This window comes from Chrysochloris asiatica, unplaced genomic scaffold (assembly GCF_000296735.1).
Source record: "Chrysochloris asiatica unplaced genomic scaffold, ChrAsi1.0 scaffold00107, whole genome shotgun sequence".
NCBI classification, from domain to species: domain Eukaryota; kingdom Metazoa; phylum Chordata; class Mammalia; order Afrosoricida; family Chrysochloridae; genus Chrysochloris; species Chrysochloris asiatica.
In genome coordinates, this window is record NW_006408625.1 from 8,387,920 (window position 1) to 8,398,658 (window position 10,739).

Consider the following 10,739-nt stretch of genomic DNA (forward strand, 5'->3'; position numbering starts at 1 on the left):
AAAAAAAAAAAATATATATATATACACATATATAATTTTGAGTTTTGTTTTACATTCTCTGCTGCTCTATCTGGGATCTTCTAATGTGATTACCTTTTACAGCAGTTGGTAGTGGTAGTGGGCACCATCTAGTTCTGCTCTTGGCGTCATGGTGACTGATGTTCACTTGCTCCACCGGTGCATTGGACTAGTTAATTCCAAACATCTTCAATTTTACTCACTTTTCTTTCTTATGTACATGGAAAGACCCATAGTTGTACTCTATATGGTTGCTCATGAGCTTTTAAGATCCCAATCATTACTCACCAAAGTAGGATGTAGAACATTATCTCTTATGCTAATTGACCATGGTGCCCTCTGAGACCCCAGGCCCAGTAAATAATAGCTTTAAGATGTCTGATAATGTCAAAGAAGTTTTGGTCACTTTGCCTGCTGTATGCTCCATCACATTCATAACTGTGTTTGCAGCAAAGGTATATATACCAATCTACAAATATCTTCTTTTTAAACTGTTCTATATTTGTGGGTATACTCCCACCCTTCATTTCCTACCTGTCCATGTATTTACCCACAGAACACTGCTATTCCAAAGTTGTGTATATATCACTATTTATCTCTATCCTTTTCAGCCCTTGCCTGTCTCGCTGTGCCTTCCACCCTATCTTCATCATTCTTCTGATAGCCTCCCTCTTCCTGGATAGTGCCTTCCTTATAACTGGAGTTAACATGGGTCTACCTTCTAGCCAGTGAATAACTCTACCTTCCCTCCCAACCCTGGCTATCATCAAAGAATATTTCTTGTCTCATGAACATTTTTGGAGTGTGTTTTCCTAATAATGGTCTCATACAATATATGTACTTTTGTGATTGACTAATTTCACTCAGCACAATGTCCTCCAAGTTCACCTATGTTATTAGGTGCTTTGAAGACTCATCATTATTTTTCAATGTTGTATAGTATTCCATTGTATGTATATACCAAACTTTGTTTATCCATTCTTCCATTGATGGGCACTTAGGTTGTTTTCATTTCTGACTATTATCAATAGGGCTGTGATGAACATTGGTGTGCATATATCTAATTGTGTCCTTACTCTTATTTTCTTGTAGATATATACCAAGTAGGGGGAATTTCTGGGTCATATGGTATTTCTATTTTTAACTTTTGAGGCAGCGACATGCTGTTTTCCACAGTGAATGAACCATTTTACAGTCCCATTAGCAATGTAGGAGGGTCCCAGTCTCTACACACCCTTACCAGCTACTTCAGCGGCTTCTCCTAGTTAAATTAGGGCTGGCCAGTGCCAGCTCTGCAGGTTTGAAAGAGGACCTACCCAAATCCAGTTACCAGCATTAATGTGGATAACACCCACTTCCTTTGATGTTACTTGAAACTGTGGCACCTACCTTCATGGGAGAGGGGGATTTTTGCCGGAGGTATATGCAGCTGTTTTTCTGATTTAATGGGTAAAAGATCTCACAGATGGTGATGGATTATCCAATTGGGAAAACAAAACAACTAGATCTCTGCATACAGAAGCCAATTTTAAATGGAGTGATTTATAATAAAAAATAGCATGTTTTTGAATATACAAATACTCAGGCTGACTATACTAGAATACATCATGAAGTATAGTAGTCAAATGCTTGCACCTAAACTTAGAATCGCAATGAACACAAAAGCTACAAATACTGAAGATGATGCAAGTGTGTTGTACTGTCAATTAAATACCATGAGCTATGCTGCCTTCGGAGTCCTGGCATGGTGCTGTGAGTTAATGCACTGGACTGCAAGGTCAGTTTGAACCACAAGGTCAGTAGTTCAAGTTCACCATCTGCTCCTCAGAAACCCTATACAGGGTCACTGACTTGACAACACTTAACAACAACAATGCCACCTTCAGTTACATGACTTTCTAGAGTGATGAACGATCATGTAACTGCATCTTGTCCATTTGGGTATTCCAAATGAATACTCACTTAGGTGAAAAGCCTGTTTTTAATTATCTGAACCTAGAACCTAACTCCATTTGGTTTTGTATAAGCATATTTGTGTTTTGTAGCATAATTTAATACAGTAGAATTTTAGGAATTAAACTCTAAATTAAGGAAAATTATACTTAGTTGTATCTTGGATAATTAAAAACAGGCTTGGATAATTCTTCACTCTAAGGGATTATCTCATACATTTCAGAACAGCTAGCATCACTGATCCTGCTTTGTCAACCCCATATGTCTCCCATCATAATAACAACCAAATAAGTTCTCATAAATTTAAAAATGTACCAAGGGGAAGTACCACCCTCTTCAAGAACCATGGTGTTGTTGTTAAGTACTGTTGAGTCAGTTCCAATTCATAGAGACCCTGCTTACATGGAACAGCTAGTAAGCTTGAACTGCTGACCTTTAGGCTAGCAGTCCAGTACTTATTCTATAACACCACACCAGAGTCCTTGGAGAACCAGAGTTCTAGAAAACCTCTTCCACATAGAAACATATACAAAGATGTTCATTATAGCTTTGTTTATAATAGTAAAAAGCCAGAAAAAAACTAAGTGTCCATCAACATGGGAATGTATACAATATTACATATTCATAATGAACACCTGAGGAGTCCCTGGGTAGCACAAGTGGTTAAGTGCTGAACTACTAACTGAAAAGTTGGAGGTTCAAAAACACTCAAAAGCATGTTAGAAGTAAGGCCTAGCAATTTGCTTCAGAAATGGCCTTGAAAATCCTGTGATACAGTTCTACTCTGCACAATTATGGTCACATGAGTAGGAACTGACTTGACAGCAACTAATTACAATGAGCACTTAAAATGAATGAGATTTAGATTTAACTATATGAATTGATATAAATGTATCTAAAAAACAATGTTGAGTTAAAAATGTACATTTCAAAATGAAATCCATAACTTGTATTTTTAAAATAAAAAACATTCACATATGTACTAAACATAAAAACATGGGCAAAATAATTTCAGAAGAGTACCTCTGGGGAGGGAAAGAGAGAGAGGAATGGGGTTGGGAAGGAGAACAAATGGGACCTGAACTAAATCTGTAATGTTTTATTTAAAAAATAACAACAACAAAAAAAAAAACCAACAATTGAAGTTATTATTGTTGTTAGGTGCTATTGAGTCGGTTCCAATTCACAGCAACCCTGTATAGGGTACCCAACGAGCAGCTGGTGGGTTTGAACTGCCAACCTTGTGGCTCACAGTCCAGTGCTGATCTTACAGCATCACACCAGGAATCCAACTTAAGTTGTTGTTGTTGTTGTTAGATGCCATCGAGTTGGTACCGACTTATAGCACAACAGAATGAAACACTGCCTGGTCCTGGGCCAACCTCAGAATCGTTGCTCCATTGGAGCCCATTGATGCTGCCAATTTGCCAATCCATCTCACTGGGGGTCTTCCTCTTTTTCTCTGACCCTCCACTTTACCACTTTACCTTTTCCAGTGACTGGTCCCTTCTGAAAATATGTCCAAAGTATAAGAGATAAAGTCTGACCATTCTGGCTCCAAGGAGCATTCTGGCCGTACTTCTTCCAACACAGATCCATTTGTTCTTTTCGCAGTCCATGGTACTTTAAATGATCTCCAACACCACAAATCAAATGCATCAATTTTTCTACGGTCTTCCTTATTCACTGTCCAACTTTCACATGCATATAAGGTTACTGGGTCAGGTGCACCTTAGTCCGCAAACTGACATCTTTGTTCTTCAACTCTTTAAAAAGGTCATGTGCAGCAGATTTGTCTAATGCAATATGTCATTTGATTTTTTGACTGCTGCTTCCATGAGTGTTGATGGTTCATTTAGCAACATGAAGTCTTTGACAACTTCAATTTTTTCTCCATTGATAAGAATGCTGTTTATTGGTCCAGTGGTGAGGATTTCTGTTTTCTTTACACTGAGATGCAATCCATACAGAAGGCTGTGCTCTTTGGTCTTTATAAGTAAATGTTTTAAGTCCTCTTCACTTTCAGCAAGCAAGGTTGTATCATCTGCTTATCAAAGGCTGTTAATGAGTCTCCAATCCTGATGCCACATTTTTTTCATATAACCCAGCTTCTTGGATTATTTGCTCAGCATACAGGTTGAATAAGTTTGGTGACAGAATATAACCCTGTCGCATACCTTTCCTAATTTTATGGCATTTGGTGTTTCCTTTAAGTGCTAACAACTGCCTCTTGGTCTATGTACAGGTTCTTCATAAGCACAGTGAGTGTTTCGTAACACTCATATTTTGCAATGTTGTCCATAGCTTGTCATGATCCACACAATTGAAAGCCTCTGCATAGTCAATAAAGCACATTTAAACATCTTTCTGGTATTCTCTGCTTTCAGCCAAGATCCATCTGACTTCAGCAATGATATCCTTCATTACACGTCCTCTTCTGAACCCAGCTTGAACCTCTGTAAGTATGTAAGTTTGTAAATCATTGTATGGTTGCAGCCACTTCTGTATTACTTTTAGTAACGCTTTACTCACATGGGATATCAGTGATCTTGTCTAATGTTTTCCACTTTCCATTGGGTCATCTCTCTTTGAAAGGGCACAAATATGGATCTTTTCTAATCAGAGTGCCTCCAGTGCTGCCTCACTTTGTTGAAAGATTTAAATTTGTATTCTATCAATTCCCGGTGCCCTGTTCTTTATCAATGCCTTCAATGCATCTTGAATTTCTTCCTTCAGGATCATTGGCTCTTGATCATATGCTACCTCATGAAATGGCTGAACATTAACTATTGCCTTTTGGTACAGTGACTCTGTGAAGATGTACCAAAATGCTAATATTAATTTAGTTGGTGGGGCATAGGAATTTGCTATATTACCCTATATAAAACTATTTTTGAAATAATTCATTTTTTGCAGGGAGCTCTGGTAGCGTAGTGGTTACGAATCGGGCTGCGAACCTTAAGGTCAGTGGTTCGAAACTACCAGCCGCTCCGCGGGAGAAAGATGAGGCTTTCTACTCCTGTAAAGATTTACACCCTTGGAAACCCTGTACAGGGTCGCTATGGGTCGGAACCGACTCGACGGCACTTAACAACAACAACATAGGTGTAGGAGTTAGGGTTAGGGCTAGTACTATGGCTAGGCTAGGCCTAGGACTTTGTTTAATATTAGGATTGTGGTTAAGAATAAAATTAGTGTTCAGATTGGGAGTAAGTGTTGGACTATGGCTAGTAGTAAGGCTTGGTCTAGTTTTAGAGTTACAGGTCATTTACTTGATTTCTTCTTCACTTGAAAGTTCTGTTAAATACATTTCCCCCTCTTTTCACTTCATGGGTTTCTTTGGTTATAACCTGGTATCTCTATGTCTTAGGCTGGGTTCTTCAGAGAAGCAAAAACAGTGAAATTTATATCTGTACATATGTAAGTTATATATATATAAATTTATGTCAAGGAAATGGCTCACACAGTTGTAGAGGTGGGCGAGTCCCAAGTCCAGGTCAGATGAAACAAGAGTGGCAGAAGACAGGTAGTCAGTCAGGCAGGTCCAGTAGGTAGTAAGGCAGGCTGCTGATGCTTCCCAGGGTTGGTAGGTAATACAGCAAGACACTGGCTTAAGTCCAAAGAACTGGAGGTCAGAGAACAAGGCAGATGTAAGATGCAGACCCAGCTGAAAATAAACAAGCTTTGCCTGACTGTCTAATATATTGGAAGTGGGCCACACCCCTGAGGAAACGCCTATTAATTGAATTCATGATAGAGTTAATTACATTGTATTAAATCTCATTATGGGGATATACAAGGAGCTCTGGTAGCATAGTGGTTACAAGTCAGGCTGTTAACCTCAAGGTCAGAAGTTCAAAAATACCAGCTGTTCTGTCAGAGAAAGATGAGGCTTTCTGCTCCCGTAAAGATTCATAAGCCTTGGAATTCTTATATAGGGTTGCTATGAGTCAGAAGTGACTCCATGGCACACTACCACCACCACCACCACCACCATGGGGATATACATCTCAGCTTCCAAACCAATGAAATTCATGGCCAGTCAAGTTGACACAAAACCTAAACTATCACACACTGGTTCTCTATTTTCAGTTTTGTAAATCTTCAGTTCAAATCCACCAGCTGCACTTCAGAAGCCCTATATAGGGCCTATATGAGTCAGAACTGAAACAATGGCACATAACAACTATCTGGGTTGATTTCAGGGTGATATTGTTACATATGTTATTATCAGGTTGTGATCTGCTATTGTTCCTTTAGTTATTTTTTATGAGGTTGGTCTGGTTTTTACAAATTCTTTACATTTCTGTTTACTTGGAAATGTTCTAATTTCACCATTATATTTGATAGACAATTTTTGGGGGTGTATGATTATTAGTTGGGAATATTTTTCTTTGAGTTTTATATGTGTCATCCCACTGTATTTTTGCCTTCATGGTTTCTGCTGAGAAACCAGAGCTAAGTCTTAATAGTTCTCCTTTGTTGGTAACTTTTTATTTTACTCAAGATGCTCTCAGGATTATTTGGTTTTGAAAGTTTAATTCATTCAGCTTCTTGAATGCCTATCTTCTTGTCTTTCAAGATGTTAGGGAAGTTTTCTTCCAATAATTCTTTGACAATTTTCTCTGAGTGTGTGTGTTTTGTTTCTTCCTGTTCTAGAATTCCAATCACACATAATTTATTCCTCTTGATAGTGGCTGTATGCCACCGACTTGGTTCTGACTCATAGTGACCCTGTATAGGGTTTCAGAAGCTATGAATCGTCATGGTAGCAGAAAGCCTCATCATTCTCCCAAAGAGTGACTGGTAGATTCGAACTTGCAGTTAGCATAAGACATTATGCCCCTTCCTCTTGATGTTTTTGTTGTGTGCTGTCGAGTCAGTTCAGACTCATTTTGACCTTGTATAGTGTTTCCAAGGCTGTAAATCTTTGTGTGAGCACAAAGCCTAATATTTCTCCCACAGAGCAGATTGTGAACTCAAACTGACAACTTGTGGTTCCCACACCAGAGCTTATCCTACAGAGCTGTCACACTCCTTCCTCTTGACAGTGCCCCACATAAATCTTAGGTTTCCTTTAGATTTTTTGTTTTTGTTTTCTGATTGTTCTTCTGCTGCTGTTGTTGTTAAGTCAGCTCAAAATTGTTTCTCTAGCAGATGAATATTGAGAGATTTGTCTTCAAGCTCACTAACTTGGCCTTCCATTCATTGAATTCTACTTCTTGGCTCTATCAATGTGTTATCTAATTTTGAAGTCTTAGTATTAATTTTTTGATTTTCTAATAACTGTTTTTTGGTATGGTTTCTAATCTTTCATTTATTTTGTTAATTTGTATATTTCCCTTTTTTATTTTGTAGTTTTTTTCATTATAAATTGATACCTCTGGTTCCCTATTTTCAATCCTGTAGCTTTGTTTTACTTTTGTCATTATTGTTGTTAGATGCCATTGAGTTGGTTCTGACCCATAGCAACCCTATGTACAACAGAACAAACACTTCCTGGCCCTGCACCATTCTCACAATTGCTGCTATGCTTGAGCCCATTGTTGCTGCCACTGTGCCAATCCATCTCACTGGGGGTCTCCCTCTTTTTTGCTGACCTTCCACTCCTGATGATGTGTCCAAAATATGAGAGATGAAGTCTGGTCATCTTGGCTTCTAAGGCTTTGGATAGTTCAATAATTCAGGATTGAATTTTGGTTAGTGTTGCCAATCTCAGGTTGTTGTCTGCTATTGTTGGTTTTCAGATCAAAGGACTCCGTTAGCATTTTTTGTAATGCTGGTATGGTTATTACAAGTTCCTTTAATTTCTATGTACCTGAAAATGCTCTAATTTTGCTGTGGCATTTTAGGAACAGTTTTGCTGGGTATATGATTCTCGGTTGGCAATGTTTTTCTTTCAGATTTTTGTATACGTCTTCCCATTACCTTCTTACCTGCATGGTTTCTACTGAGAAATTGGAGTTTAATGTTACTGGTTCGTTGTAGATACCTTTTCAGTGTTTCCCAAGCTGCTCTCAGGATTCTTTACTTGTCATTGATTTTGGAAAGTTTTATTATGATATGTCTTGGTGATTTTCTATTTGGAGTTCATTTAGTTTCTTTAATGCTTATCTTCTCCTCTTTCATGATGTTAGAGAAGTTTTCTTACAATAACTCTTAGACTAACTTCTCTTTCTGTTCTGAAATTCTGATCATTTGTAACTTATTCCTCTTCACGGTATCCCACACGAATCATTCTTTTTTCTAGTGGTTATTTTGATGTTATTGCTGCTGTTAAGTACTATAAAGTCAGTTCCGACTTACGTGACCCTATGTACAATGAAACACTGCCTGGTCCGGTGCTGTCTTCACAATTATTACACTTGAGCCCATTGTTGCTGCCACTGTGCCATCTCATTCTGATCTTCCTCTTTATTGCTGACTCTCCACCCCCCAAAAACAGCCCTGATCCCGCAGTTCCCCCATGGTACAGAGAGATGGGGTTTGGTGGCCACTAATGACATCAGCCACAGAGACATTGCCATAAGGCTGATTTGAGCTAGACCCTTAGTGGCTGCATGCCTTGGAGTCAGTTCCAACTCCAGGCGACCCTGTGTGGGGTATCCGGGGCTGTGGGTCTTTGTGAGAGCGGAGCGCCTCACCTTTCTCCCATGGAGCTGCTGGGGGTTTGGAGCTGCTGACCTTGCAGTTCACAGCCCTATTTGTGGTCGCTGCACTACCTGCGCTCCGTGTGCTGTTGTTATGTGCCGTGGAGTTGGTTCCGACTCATAGCGACCCTGTACAGGGTTTCTGAGGTTGTAAATCTTTACGGGAGCAGAAAGCCTCATCTTTCTCCCACAGAATAGCTGGTAGTTTTGAACTGCCGACCTTGTGGTTCGCAGCCCGATTTATAACCACTATGCTACCATGTGCAGGGCTCTTATAATACAATCTATAAAACCCCAACATAAAAGGACTCAACCATCTTGAGAATTGCACTGTGTACATACTGACACCTAACTGACCTTCAGAGACAAAAATAGTGGACAATATTTCTCCCATTAACTTCTCAATATCTACATATGCACCTCTACTGTACTGACTAGAGGAGGGGCCTGAGCGAGCAGACACCCTCACCCACTACGGGAGGCTTCTACCCTGCAAACACTCTGATTGTGTAGCTTGGGACAGTTGACCACAGCTTCATTTCTGTTCCAAAGTGGTGGTATTTGTCTCTGCATTTATATTACCTCTGCTTTTGGTCCTTCTGATCACACATCTTTCTTGGAGGCAGATGCCTTTTCTTCCTATGTTATCCAAGAAGAGACAGCAATCGTGGTCATATAGCCAAGCTAAAAGCATACCCCATTATATTCCACCACTGAGACAAGAGCCAACAACACCTGCTAAGCATTACATGAGAAAAGGGAAGCCTATCTCCTGATCATATTCACCAGGAGACTCCCAGTAAGCTTATAACAAACAACAAACATCCAATTAAGCTTTAAAACAACAAAAACAACACACAACTATCGAAAATGATGAATAAAAAATAACAAACGATATCAAAACATGTCCAAAACCAGAAAAGAGTAGCTGAGACAAATGAGCTGGAGAGAGAAAAGGGCTTTCTAGAAGAGGAAGAGCAGGTTTGGGATATGCCTGAGAAAGAAATCAGAATAATGATATGGAAACAAATTCAAATGCTCTGCAAAGGGGTGGAGGAAAACAAGGAAGAAGTCAGGAAAGTACTACAAGAGCAGTCAAATAAGATTGATACAGCATTGGAAACAATTCAAAACCTGCAAAAAGAGGTCCAGATGACTAATAATAAGATATCAGAAATGGATAATACACTGAAAGGGGAAAGGAACAGAACAGAAGAGATGGAAGTCAGAACTATAGAGCTGGAAGACAAATCTCTCAAAGTGCTAAGATAGAAGAGGAAGTGGAAAAAAGGATTTAAAAAATCTAAAGAGAGCCTACAATTCCCTCTGGATAACATTAAGAGGAACAACTTAAGAATTATTGGCATTCCAGAACAGGAAGAATCAGAGACATCCACAGAAGAGATTGAAGAGTTTCTAGAAGAAAATTTCCCTAACAGCTTGAAAGATGAGAAGATAAACATTCAAGAAGCTGAACGTACCCCAGGAAGGATAGACCCCAAAAGAAAGTCACCAAGACATATAATAATCAAGCTCTCCAAAATGAAAGACAAGGAGAGAATACTAAAAGTGACCAGGGAGAATAGAAATGTCACTTATAAAGGCAAGCAAATCAGATTAAGCTCTGGCTATTCAGAAAAAACCATGCAGGCAAGAAGGCAATGGGGAGACATATACAAAATGTTACAATAAAAAAAAAAAAACTGCCAATCAAGAATTATCTATCCAGCAAAATTATCAATCAAATACAATGGGGCAATCAAGACATTCCACAATAAACAGAATCTGAGAGATTTTATCAAAACCAATCCAGCACTTCAAAACATCCTAAAGCGAGTTCTGTGGACTGAAAACCAATAAGAACAGACACCAACCAAAGATTGACAGCCGTGGCAACACCACCTGGAACTCAGTCAACAGACAGCAGAGTCAAGAACAGAACAAGATACAACAACGAACTCAAGGGAGCTGGGAGGTCAGCTGAAGATCAAAATTATATCAATTTCAAAGAAGGAACAAACGTAGAAGCAAAGATCCAGGTGGTGAGGGTGCCATGCAAATTACAGGATACAATGGATTCTCTTAAAGGGAGAGTAAAGTTAGTAGACTATAAGGTGA